The sequence below is a fragment of the Engraulis encrasicolus genome, chromosome 22, assembly GCF_034702125.1.
Source record: "Engraulis encrasicolus isolate BLACKSEA-1 chromosome 22, IST_EnEncr_1.0, whole genome shotgun sequence".
In the NCBI taxonomy this organism is placed as follows: Eukaryota; Metazoa; Chordata; class Actinopteri; order Clupeiformes; family Engraulidae; genus Engraulis; species Engraulis encrasicolus.
In genome coordinates this window covers 32173000-32186012 of record NC_085878.1, presented here as the reverse complement: position 1 = coordinate 32186012, position 13013 = coordinate 32173000, and the positions used below count along the sequence as shown (strand labels likewise).

At 38.9% G+C, this 13013-nt stretch overlaps 1 long non-coding RNA gene across 1 annotated transcript in view; it reads left to right on the top strand.

Moving 5' to 3' along the window:
- Positions 1 to 348: 348 nt before the first annotated feature.
- The window catches only part of LOC134438289 (uncharacterized), a 60169-nt gene continuing 47504 nt past the window's right edge, over positions 349 to 13013 (top strand). Inside the window, exon 1 of the long non-coding RNA XR_010032549.1 lies at positions 349 to 398. This is a non-coding gene — a long non-coding RNA (uncharacterized LOC134438289). The remainder of the gene's footprint in view (positions 399 to 13013) is intronic.

Below are 13013 nucleotides of genomic sequence, written 5' to 3'. Positions count from 1 at the left end.
TGCGAGCTGTGGAGTGCTGTGTCACAATGACAATGACAATGACAATGGGAGTTGGAGTTTCCCAAGGGGCTTTCACTTTCAAATACAGTCGGAATGGCGGTGTGTCTAAATGGCGGTGTGGCAGAGTAGCGGTTGCCTCCCTAACGGACGTTCTCCCTATGAAAACTGCAACATTGGAAAAAGAAGTGGTTGTTGTTTGAAGACTGATTGAGGCATTATTTTTAGTGTAGTCTTTAGTATCCTCACTCTGTTCAAATATGGCCTCAAATCAGCAGATGTCTGAATGCAGAAAATATAATAAGAGTAGTGTGTTTCAGCTCTTTATTAACTCTGTTCTCCTCAGGGTTACATATTCACACCACATGACGGCAATGATGGAGCAGTAGCCAAAACAAAAGGTGAGTGGAAATTGACTTTCATATTAGTTTAACAAGTTTTTAGTTTGCATTAATTTTATTTTACGATTTTAGTTTGCATTAAAGGGGTATGCCACTATTTTGGGGCTTAATACAGTTAAAATCGTTGGCCAGAGTTTATAAAGGTGGTTAAGTGTCTTATTTTTCATGTAAGCCATTGTCTTGCTTTAAGACAAGTTAAAAGAGGGAGCATGTCGCTAAGCTAGTGAAAGTCAATGGATCCGTGTAGCATGTACGGATCCATTGACTTTCACTAGCTTAGCGACATACTCCCTCTTTTAACTTGTCTTAAAGCAAGACAACGCTAGCCTAGAAATCTAGACGCCCCTAGCGACCGCAAATTGAATTTGCTCCCGGGGGCAGTCTAGCGGACCCCGGTCGTTTTGCGAGGCTGAAAGTTATCCGATGACAGGGCCAATCAAATCGCGAGGGGGGCCGGGCTACTTAGTAAACAGGAAACTTTGTAAGAAGAAGCATGGTGTCCGTCCGTGCTACGTATAGCACGAAAGTGCACTTAATTTAAAAAGCCTGGATGATAATACATTTCGTGTCTGACATGGATTGATGTAATAACACACCATGAACTTATCGGACACAAATAGATCACAACACAATACCATTTGATCATTCGATGTTTTAAACTAGCTCGGTAAGCTAAGTTGAGCATTTTACAGGACCAAGTCACACGCTATTATCAGACCACTACTGTAGGTGTAGAATGAAATTGCTGCCCCAATTTCTAATAAGACACATGCCATTAAAAACGAGACATTTGGGAGCTTTGAAAGTCTTTGAGTAGCTTACTAAATAGATGGGAATGGCATAGTCTACCAAGCTAGTGGCTAGCTAACCTGTCGTCAATAACACAGAGCTAGGTATCCAGTATAGGAAGGTATAGCCATTTAACAAGCCCCAAATGGCTCAACATTTCGCTGGTTGATCAAGGAGGGCCATGTGGTTGAAAACGAGGCATTTTTGAACTGTATAAGTGAAAACACGATTTATTAGGACACTTGTTTGTGGCTGTGGTCATCACATGCATTCACTGCTACGACGGCTCGAATTTGCCGCTCCACCTACAAAGGGGCCCTCGCTGGCTAGCTAACCTGTCGCCAATAACACAGAGCTAGGTATCCAGCCTTGTATGCCTGCCCCAAATTCTAATAAGATCCATGTCATTAAAAACGAGACATTTGGGAGCTTTGAAAGTCTGTGAGTCGCTTACTAAATAGATGGGAATGACACCTAGAGTCTACCGAGCTAGCGGCTAGCCAATCTGTCGTCAATTACACAGAGCTAATATCCAGCTGTGTATTAGTTATGGGTATACAGCTAGCTAGCTAACACCGAACATGCCATGTTGACAACAATCATAAATATAACATTTCGCTGGATGATCAAGAAGGGCCGTGTGGTTGAAAACGAGGCATTTTTGAACTATGTAAGTGAAAACACGATTTATTAGGAAACTTGTTTGTGGCTGTGGTGATCACACGCATTCACTGCTACGACGGCTTGGAGTTGCCGCTTCACAAGACAGCTGTGACGTTACAAAGAAGTGTGTGGGGATTGGTTGTTTGCCATCCAATTGCGTGGCGTTGAGTGCTGAAGCAACCGTTTATCCCGCCCACACTGCTGCCCAGCCCTCCTAGACCCTGGTACAGCTTTTTGCTGTACGGGTCTGGCTCGCTAGGCTAGCAAGACAACGCTTAACATGAAAAATAAGACACTTTATCACCTTTATAAACCCTGGCCAACGATTTTAATGTATTAAGCCCCAAAATAGTGGCATACCCCTTTAATATAAATCTGCAACCAGACCGTTTAATATCCCCTTTTGTATGTTTTTTGGTATACCAAGACAATGTGACAATGTGCCAGTGATTCATTTTCCATCAGATCTGCTCTGAGAGACTTTTTGGTGTAAATCAGTCCACTGACAGGGGTGCACAGCAGCACCAATAATGACATAAATAAACTGCCATCTTCATTTGCTTTTGATATATTCATGTTGGCATGTTGTCTCTGATGTGAATTATAAATTATAATGAAGAAATACTCTTAGATAAATTACATTACAGTGGTTCAACCTTTAAAAAAACCCCAAAAAACACACATCCTTGACATCGTCATAATCCTCCCAACACCTCCTTCACCTCATCATGAGCCTGCCAACACCCCCCCCCCCCTTAGTATTAAAAAAAATAGGCTAATGCCCCTCATGGAAACTGAGCACTGCCCCCTCTCAGCTGTATACAGCTCAACGCACCTCTAGGGCTACCCTGTTCAGAAACACTAAATAGCACATTTCAGTTGGTTCATCATAACCCTCGATAAACCCAACACGGAGATCTCCCGGGAGACAATACACAAATTAAACAACCATGCCAGTCTTGCACTCAATATAAACAAACTAAAGCGGGTTTCTTTGTGAAGATGGCCGTTGGCTATATTCCTCTATTCCTTTCATATTTTAACTCTTAAGTATTTGTTGTTTTTATGGTAGGCTAAATCTAAAACTGGCCTCTGCTTATTTTACTAAATGAGATGGACTTTAGCTATTCAATATCATATTTCACCCACTCGAGAGAAGAAAAACACACAGTCTCTAGTGCACCACTGCCGATGTTCTCTGTCAGTTTGGGTTTTGTTTTCGCTAGGGGCCAAATAGTAAGTGGGCATGACAAGGCTGATGTTGTTTCAGGCTTTCAGTCGCTAATCTCTGATGGGGATCTAATGCTAAGCACAACACCAAATAAATACATGCCACAGGGTAACTAATATGCAACATGATGTCATTCAGACATTTTAATTGGCAATCCATTATCCCGCGGACATGCTGATTCCCTTTGATTTTATGTGGAAAATAATAGCTTAGGTAGGTGAACTAATGCATGTGATACAACCCAACCCAGGGCAGTGGTTATGTCTGGCCAAAACATTTGTGACTGTATTTATTATCTCACCGAACATGAGATAACATCTAGTGCAGGATAAACGAAATAGAAATATCAATTAGATGATTTTTGAAATGGAATAAAGGCTATGTTAACAATTAGCTCAAAATGTACAAATTCAGTGACAGTCTATTGAATTCCATTAAAATGTATGGTGACGGAGAGCCCAAGAGACAATTTTCCTCTGAAGAAATAGGTCACAGATTCAATTACAGTCACTGAAGCATGGACTCAATCTATCATGCCAAATTAAGTGCATTTTAGCAACCTACTTTTCTTTGAGAATTTTATAGACACTTTCAGTCTAGTGGAGAGGATTCTGCACAAAATAAATTACTGGCTTTCCCCCTTTAATTTATAGCTGTTTTAAATGTTATGCACATTGAAAAATCATTTTCTCTGAGGAGAAATCTCTGAAGAAAAAAAAGCTGTTAACGCAGGCTCCTGGGTTTATCTGTCTTGAAAGAAAAAAATGATATATTTTACCTTCTCTTGATTCTCATTATAAGTTTCAGAATTGCTTAGACATCACTGCGCTTCAGCTCTATCAGTGCAACTTTCACAGCAGACATGATAAAATATAAGTGCCCTGTGTAAAATGCAAATCACTCAAGACTACTGTTCGCACAGTGTCCTCCGAGACTCCTCGTCCTTGTGATCGTAAACATTAAAGCCATAAGTGCGAAAATGTTTCGCATAATGACTTGCGTAAATGGGCCTATTTTTTTCTATAAACACTCTGTATTTGGTTAGCGATGATGGCAAAGTTCATGCGAAAGGGCAGGTCATGTCAGGTTCAAACACATAGACTCAGTGCATTAATGAGGCATATGGGGATCGGAGATAGGATAGTACAGGGAGGGGAGAGCACAGCACATTATTTCCACACTGCTTACTGTAAATTGTACACTGTTTTGTGTGTATATTTATGTACTGTATATATGGGAGAGCTTTACCACAGATAGCCATTCTACAGCACAGTATTTCCACACTGCTCACTGTAAATTGTACACTGTATTGTGTGTACTGTATATGTACTGTATGCATAGGAGTATTGATCCACGTTGCTTAGTTGCTGTACAGTAGTTGTGTGGCATAGATTTTTGGTAAGCACTCTGTAGTGTTGCTGCAAGGTTCCTGTTGTGCTTAAAGGTGTGAGGCACATTTGGAGGTTATGGATTTCTGAAACAAGGTTAAAGAATGAGCCAAGTACACCACATTTATAGTGACCTCCAATAGATTAATCATAGTTGACTGCTGGGACCTGTTTTTTTTTTCCTTTTTTAATCCAATGTGCTAGCCTTTGAGCCAATTCCGTGTATTATTGTGTGGTTAGCAAAAATGACAAAGGTATATACATGTACATAAGCTTAACCCTTATGTTGTGTTCGGGTCATTTTTGACCCGTTTTCAAGTTTTAGTTTGAAAAAAACACACTTTCCTTTATTTTCTTGGAATAAGGCTTCATCTAATCCTCAGTCACAATCATTGCAACACACAAAAAATATGTTTTATCATTTTAGTAAATTTTAAAGGTCAAAAAAAAAAAAAGTTACATCTGTGGTGTTCAGGGTCAAAATTGACCCGGCATAGATTTTTGGCTGTTGTATGCATTTCTGAAAAGCTGTTGGTTGCCCCTTGTCTTTAGTTTGGTGATTTATGGTGAGGAAAATATATTTCTTGCCTAAAAAAAAAATTGCCAGCTTTTTCATATTACAAATCCAATATGGCCGCCGGACAGTCCCATACACTACAATACGTCATATCTCCTGTTGTGAAAGGAGTACAGATGTATTTCTGGTGTCTACTCACATGTTTTCATGATCAGGGAATCCATTTCTGCATTATATAATGAGATTTTTTGCACATTTGTTTGCAAAATACATTTTTGCACATTATTTTTTCCAAAAAACGTATAAAAAATTCATAATGGCACCCAAACATGTAGAACTGGTCTTATACTTTCCATAAAGTTGATGTGGCAATGACATAATGGTCCATGTTCATGGCATAGGGGATTCAGATGAATAGTGTGACTTTTTTCATGTTAATTGATGTGTTCATTTCCAATATCTTTGCATTAGATTGGTGGAATAGCTGTGACTCGGACAGAATTGTTATTTTGTATATTTACCACACTAAAATCATATAAATATTGAAAAACACCAAGTCAACATATTTAAACATTGATTTTATGCACTGAAAAACTAATTTAGTTGACATTTGGTCTTTATCCTGCTATACATCTCTTTGGGTTGGTTTGGACCTCAACACCACAAATGCCACTATTGATGATATTTTTCAATATTAGAGAAAAAACAATAAAATAAATGTGGGGGTTGTTGTACTCTCATATCAGCTGTAATACATGGACAGCACAATCACTAGTTGTATCACTTTAGGAGGTATTAATAGTGAATTTATGCAGATTTTGATAGTTTTGGTCATCAAAAATGATTTGTATATTGTAAGATAAAAGACCAGTAAAGTCAAAAAGATGAATACATAAAGTAATATTTCCATGGATATGAATACATACCAAGTTAGCCATGAGATGAAAAACAATATTTGATGATAACTAGTGTTTTGGGGTATTTTATGGCTGAGTTTTATTATCACGGGTCAAAAATGACCCGAACACCACAGGTGTATGCAGCTTACGAACACAACACAAGGGTTAAATATATATCAATATCAAAATGCTTTCATTTCCAGCATATTAAATAATCCTGCCAGTACACTATTTTTTATTATGCATACGTGTTGCTAAGACCTAACATCTATCTGTATGACTCATTGGGCAAAAGTTTACTTTTGTCTCTCCATGTGTACGACATTGAGATATAGTGTTTGCTGTGTGACTCAGTGCTGTTTGAGATCAAAAGCCCATAGTGTCCTTCAAGTATTAAGTTTGATAGAAACAGTCAGTGGTGGAACAATTGCACACAGGGCCCCAGGGCAAACCACCTATAGGGCCCCTCCATACAGCCTGCCATGGTCACAATGAGGCCCCAAACACCTATACAGGAGAGCCCTGGGCCCCGGGCCACATGCCCTGCTTGTCCCCTCTATAGCTCCGGCCCTGGAAACAGACCCTTTTTTTTTCCGCTCCTTCACACATATTATATATGCATGACTTTGAAAGGTCAAAGCAGACATCCTACAACCAGTTTTCTCCTCTTTCTTTTCTTCACACTGAAATGATAGTGGAAGCACTGTGGCCTAGGAAAGTACGGTATACAACTAATGGAATGATATGCAGTAGACATGTCTTTCACTAATATAGTCAGATTTTTTTTACACTTACAGTAGGTGTATTTTTTGCATAATAGCATAGTAATGTAGTGAAGCCATTTTCTGGAATATTAATGACAACGCTAGTTGAGTTTTCAAAGGAAACATAACCATACAACAGAGAAGAGATACTCCAATTGCTGGCAATGCATTCATCTAGCAACAGAAATGGTGTACAGGTTAGCATTTGAATCCTCCATTTTAAACCCTGAGGTCCTTTTCTCCCTCTTCCTTTTTATGTAATGGACCTCTATAGTGAGGAATATTATATCCCCATTCAATACTCTTGCAGCAACAAAGCCAATTTCTTGTTATCATCTTGTCAGCTGCTTTGGTGTCATTTCCCCCATGTATGCACTCACTGAAGCGTTGCCATGGAGCTGACCAACAGTGACCATCTCCAGAGACCCCCCCCACGCCCACCACCACCACCACCACCACCCCTCTTCTCCTTTGTGCCTGTCCTCACTCGATAGTTCTATTCATTTGTTCATTCCTCATCAAATGTGAAACAGCAGCAGCACTTGTTTGACACCGCAGAACATACTTTGGAACATTCAACTTTTTCCTTTTTAACAGCAAGCAGCAAAGCGTTTTTTTCTCTTCTCTTCTCTTGCATTAAATTTCTGCTCTTATTATTCGGCGCTCTGTTTGATCTTAAGCTTGTACAGTGCTTGATATTCTCCACTGAAGAGAGCTCTATAAAGCAGCCTTTAATAATTCATGGCACCAGATTTAGAATTTGTGCTTCACTGCTCAGAAACCGAAATATTCCACACTACATTACTTTGTGGAATGGGTGGTTGAAGTCTAAAGGTAGAGTTCAGCAGATTTGATTTTTCTTCTTCTTTTCCTTCTTCTTATTCTTTAAAGGGCCTGTTTGCTGTACGCATCTGTGTATGCACTTACACCCCTGCCCCGTTACCCCGTTAAGTGGAGGGGAAAAGAAAGCATGAAATGTACATGCAGGTCCGGGTTTAATTTTTTACATTCCGCCAGGCTTTCGAAGACTTCTTAATAAGGCGTTTGGGTTTGTTATGATGTCATGACCAGCCGTGTACAGTCAGCCATGTAGGGGAATTGACAGGGTGAAATGTTTATACTGTGTGGCTGGAGGGGCAGGAAATAGCTTCCATAAATGCAGAAACTTATTTTTTTCAGTGATACTATGTACTGCACAGAGAGAGAGAAAGTCTCTGCATTAGCTACCACCACAAAGAAGTGTTCAGTGAAGAAAGAAAGAAAAAAAGATGGTGAAATAAGATCTTAAATTTCATCTCTTCTTTCGTCTATATAATCTTGTGAAGTACAGTCGAGTAGCTCTGAAGTCATGCACACATACCGTAGTTGCTGTGTCTCAATTGGTGTATTTGTGTCAGTGCACTGATGTTTAGTGCATAGTGCACACAGTGCACTGAGGTCTATGTGCACAATGTACTGGGAAAGTTTGGGCAATATGCACTGTGTGCCCTTACTGGAAGTGATGACTAGCATAGCATTAGCTGGCAAAAATATTGGTTGGCTACTGTTTATATTTCTCGTGCTTGTACCTGTACATACTACAATTCCTTCACCCCAAATGGTAACTATGTTGCATACAATACTTATCTTGCAATGAAAAGGTTGGTTGTCTCATCAACTTCACTTACAGACATAAGAGACTGTTGACCAAACACTTCTACTGAACGAACGCCACATTTCCTCCAACATGGCAGCCATTTAATGCGTGCAGTAGCCGTAGTTCATGTTATTGACCGTTGTAAGGGCAGCATTATGGCACTTGCAGAATACGAAATTTACTGAAAATTTCAGTGACCAGGCGCCCTACACACTAAAACATAGTGCCCAAAGTGCACGAGTGCTAGCCAGGCCATACCCTTCTAGTGAGGCAGCACCTTTGGCGTTGCTTCTTGTCAGGTCAAGAGCAATGTATATATAATTTCTGATCTCCCAAAAAAACGGGAGCTCCACCCACTTTGCCTCCACCCACCTTCCCCCCGTTATGCTCTAGGTCAGACCAAGACTCGAAGAGATTTGAAAGTCGATGATAATCAGGCTACACGAGTGTGCCATTTGAGACATGGAAAGAGTTTCCTGCTGGTGGTGTTGTGAGGGAGTAGCTCACTTGGCCCAGTTACATGTTAATGCAATAGACATGAGTGACAAATGGGCACCAGCTATCTGGATGTGCCACTACACTAATGCAATGCAAATGGAGCAACATAATCTGTTATGAGTAATGTCTGTTTACGTATGCATCATGTACTGTGCTTTGGGTTTCTTTCACATGCAAAGTATAACCTAGGTAATTGATTTTACTCAGTTCATTAAGCACAATTTGTACATCAGATGGACTGGAACTGAAAGTTGTTGATTAGTTAAATCTTGTTTTTTTGGAAATTGCTTTTTTTTTTCTAGACAAACATACACATGTACACACTTGCTCTCACATATAAACTTGCGTCCGCCGCACGCAGGCACACACGCATGCGCACACACACACACACACACACACACACACACACACACACACACACACACACACACACACACACACACACACACACACACACACACGCACACACGCACACACACACACACACACACACACACGCACACACACACACACATTGCTGCTACTACATCCAAGCAATATTCCAAGCTCATTTTCTGCTGCGGCTTTACTCTAAAGGGTGATATAATACTGCAGTAAAATATTAACTGTTTCCAAAATCCCCCCCCTCTACGAGTTTATACTTTTCAATATAGGAGGTCTAAATGCTGCAGAGGACAGAATGGAAGCTGGTAAATGTTATGAGCTCTCTAAAGTAGGGATGCAAATGATCGATTAATTCATTAATCATTAGTTGATAGCCTTATCAATCGACTTACGATTAATTGATAAGCGGCGTTTTCCCCCCGAAATCTCAATGTTTCTAAAAAAAACCTACTAAATCTAAAAAATCTAAAATACCACATTGAAATTAATTCCATTTCAATTATTTAATCCAAAGGTGATTTAAATATTCCCACTATTCACACCCCTCTTCACACACACTCTTCACATGCCCATTTCACCTGGGTCTCTTGTCAGTTGAATTGTCGATTAATTGCGATTAATATTTTTTAATCGATTAACGCATTGATCGATTAAAGTCGATTAATCGATTAACCCTTTAACGCATAACATGGGTCTAAATAGACCCGGCTGAGTTTAAAATTTCTATATCTTTGTAAGAATGCAATTTTCTTACTCAGCTCTCCATGAATTCCTCAATTGATTTGTTTTTGTCCCTTAGATGACTTAATTTATTTTTATGCATCATAACTTTTTGCGTGAAAACACTTTTTTGGTTAATACCCCTTTAACGCATAACATGGGTCTGAAAAGACCCGCATTCATTTCCTATGTAATTTCATCACAAGCTTAATGTCTCTTAGCCATATTGAAAAAGGATTTTGATTCTTTTACTAAAAGTCCAACTTTTTATCATTTATGGAGTATTAACTCCCAACATCAATACTTATTTTAAATTCTTGATGGTTATTCTTTGATATAGAAGTCATTTTATATAACTATATGATATTTAGACACATGGGTCTAAATAGACCCGCATTCATTTCCTATGTAATTTCATCACAAGCTTAATGTCTCTTAGCCATATTGAGAAAGGGTTTTGATTCTTTTACAAAAAAATTCAACTTTTTGTCATTTATGGAGTATTAACTCCCAACATTAATACTTAATTCAAATACTTTATGGTTATTCTTTGAAATAGACATCTTTTGATAGAATTATATGATATTTACACACATGGGGCAAAATGATCCGCATTCATTTTTTATATACAGAATTATTAGGCAAACAAGTTTTTTTGACCATATTGTCTTTTTTATGCTTATTTTCCAACAGGAATCTATATGAACTTGAAAACCTATCGGATTTAAGTATTCCAGGCCATGCATATTTGTATAAAAATATGAGGATGTGGTCGAAGGTGCCCAACACCTTATATCAGGTGTGCATAATTATTAGGCAACTTTGTTGTCTTCTTGGAAAATGGGCCACAAAATAGATCTAACAAACTCTGAAAAGTCGATTAACAATTTTGAAGTCTTCTAGAGGGATGTGGCTGTCATGAAATTGGCAAGACATTGGTCACTTTACCACAGAATTATGAAATGCATCATTACAAAGTCACCAGTCTCGTAAGAAATGTCACAGCGAACACAACACAACAGAAACCTACACCAAGTGTCCAGAAGAACAGGGCATTGAGCACTCAGATATATGGCCAAGGTAAGAAGGGATGACACTAGACAAGTTAATTAAGTCAAGACTGGGTCAAAAATACCTGGGGACAGAGTTTTCAAAGTTAGGCCTATATGGACTTGGTAAAGTGACTCTTGACAGACACGGTGGATGAGCCCATGGCTGGATTATTGAGAGGAAGCCATTTGCATCTTTTGAAGACCATGGTATTTATGCTGTACTTTGCTGGCATTTGAGTGGAACTCAGGAACTCATGTAAGTGTGCACATTGCTGATCTAGCCATAGACTCATCTACCTGGTCCATTAACAGTCACCTTCACTAGTTCATACAACCATTGAAAAAAACTGTCTAAAGACATTTCTTGACCCAGTCTTGACTTAAGTTTCTTTTTGAGTGGTCTTCAGCTTTCAGCCTGTTTTACCTTGGCCATGTCTCTGAGTGCTGAATACAATGTTCTTGTGGACACTCAATGTAGGTTTCAGTTCTGGAATATAACACCACTGCAGTTAATACTTTTGTGGTAGTTTCATCTTCAATTCTTCTAAATCTGGCAGTGACTTTGTGAGCTCATGTCATGTGACACTGATGGCTTTGTAACAGTGCTTTAGACAGATGTGACCAATATTTCAAGACAGCCACACCCCTCTGGAAGACATCAAAATTGTTTATAGTATTTTTGGAGTTTGTTAGATGTCTTTTGTGGCATATTTTCCCATAGGAAAGCAAAGTTGCCTAATAATTATGCACATTAATTATGCCCTGATATAGGCTATTGGGCTCCTCCGATCACACCGTCTCTTATTACACAGATATGCATGACCTGGAATGCTTAAATCCAATAGGTCAGCAGTGGTCAACAGTGGTCAAAAACAGTCTATTTGTTCCTGACTGCAATCCTTTTAAATATATTTTAGTTAACGTGAACGTGAAACACTTCAGACTTAGGCTATATCTGCAATAATGAGGGAAATTATTTGTGTGTTTATTTATATGAGATACAAAAAATAACACCCATTTTGTGCATTAAAAACAGCCTAAATCACAACTTTTAATCCATTAGCTATTAAAATACATTAATTGTGGAAGTTATTATAGTGAAAGATTTAGACTTCCATTAGAAATGAATGCGGGCCATTTTCGGTCCACGTCTAGAAATTAGTGATTTAATTCCAAATTCATGTTTATTTGTAAAATAAAAATATAAGAACATTTAAAAAAAACACTTTTTTGAATTAAGGACCACCTATGTAATTACTTTTAGAAGAATTATGGGATAAAATGTATTGGTTTTAGAAGTTGTGTGAGAGAATACATGACTAATGCTCAGAAATACATTGGAAATGAATGCGGGTCTATTTAGACCCATGTTATGCGTTAGTGTGAGTCCAATGGCTTATGCATTAAAGGGTTAACCGTTTGCATCCCAACTCTAAAGAGATCTGTGCTGAGTAGTCAGGTAAGCCTATTTGATGATATGTTCAAGCCATGCATCGCATAATGGAATCTCCATCAGACAAACGTGCATGTCTTCCATGTCCTGGCTGTAGGAACAGGACTCGATGTACTGGCTGTTTATCTGGGAACGACTTTAGCAATCAGTCTTTTTTAAAATATATTACTTTTGGGCTTTTTTGCCTTTATTTGATAGGACAGTGAAAGCCTTTGACAGGAAGCGAGTGGGCAGAGAGAGATGGGGAAGGATCGGTATAGGACCCAGGCCGGAATCAAACCTGGGTCAGCTGCATAGCAGACGAGTGCCCTATCGTTAGTGCCACGGTAGGGCCTTAGCAATCAGTCTTAACTTTGTGCCAAAATAAACTTCCAATACCATGAGGTCATGCCACAGGCATACTTTGGGCATCATGCCAAGCTAGCACATTGAAAATGTACAGTTCTCAGCACATGTAATTGGAGATCAGATCTACAGTATGCACATACTGTATAGTACGGTACATTGAAGGTGCACTGTGTAGGATGGTGGCCAGAGTAGGTATTGCAACTATGCTGCTTATATTGAAACTACTACTTATTGCCAAATTTAATCTTTTCATGAATATTAAATAAATAACGA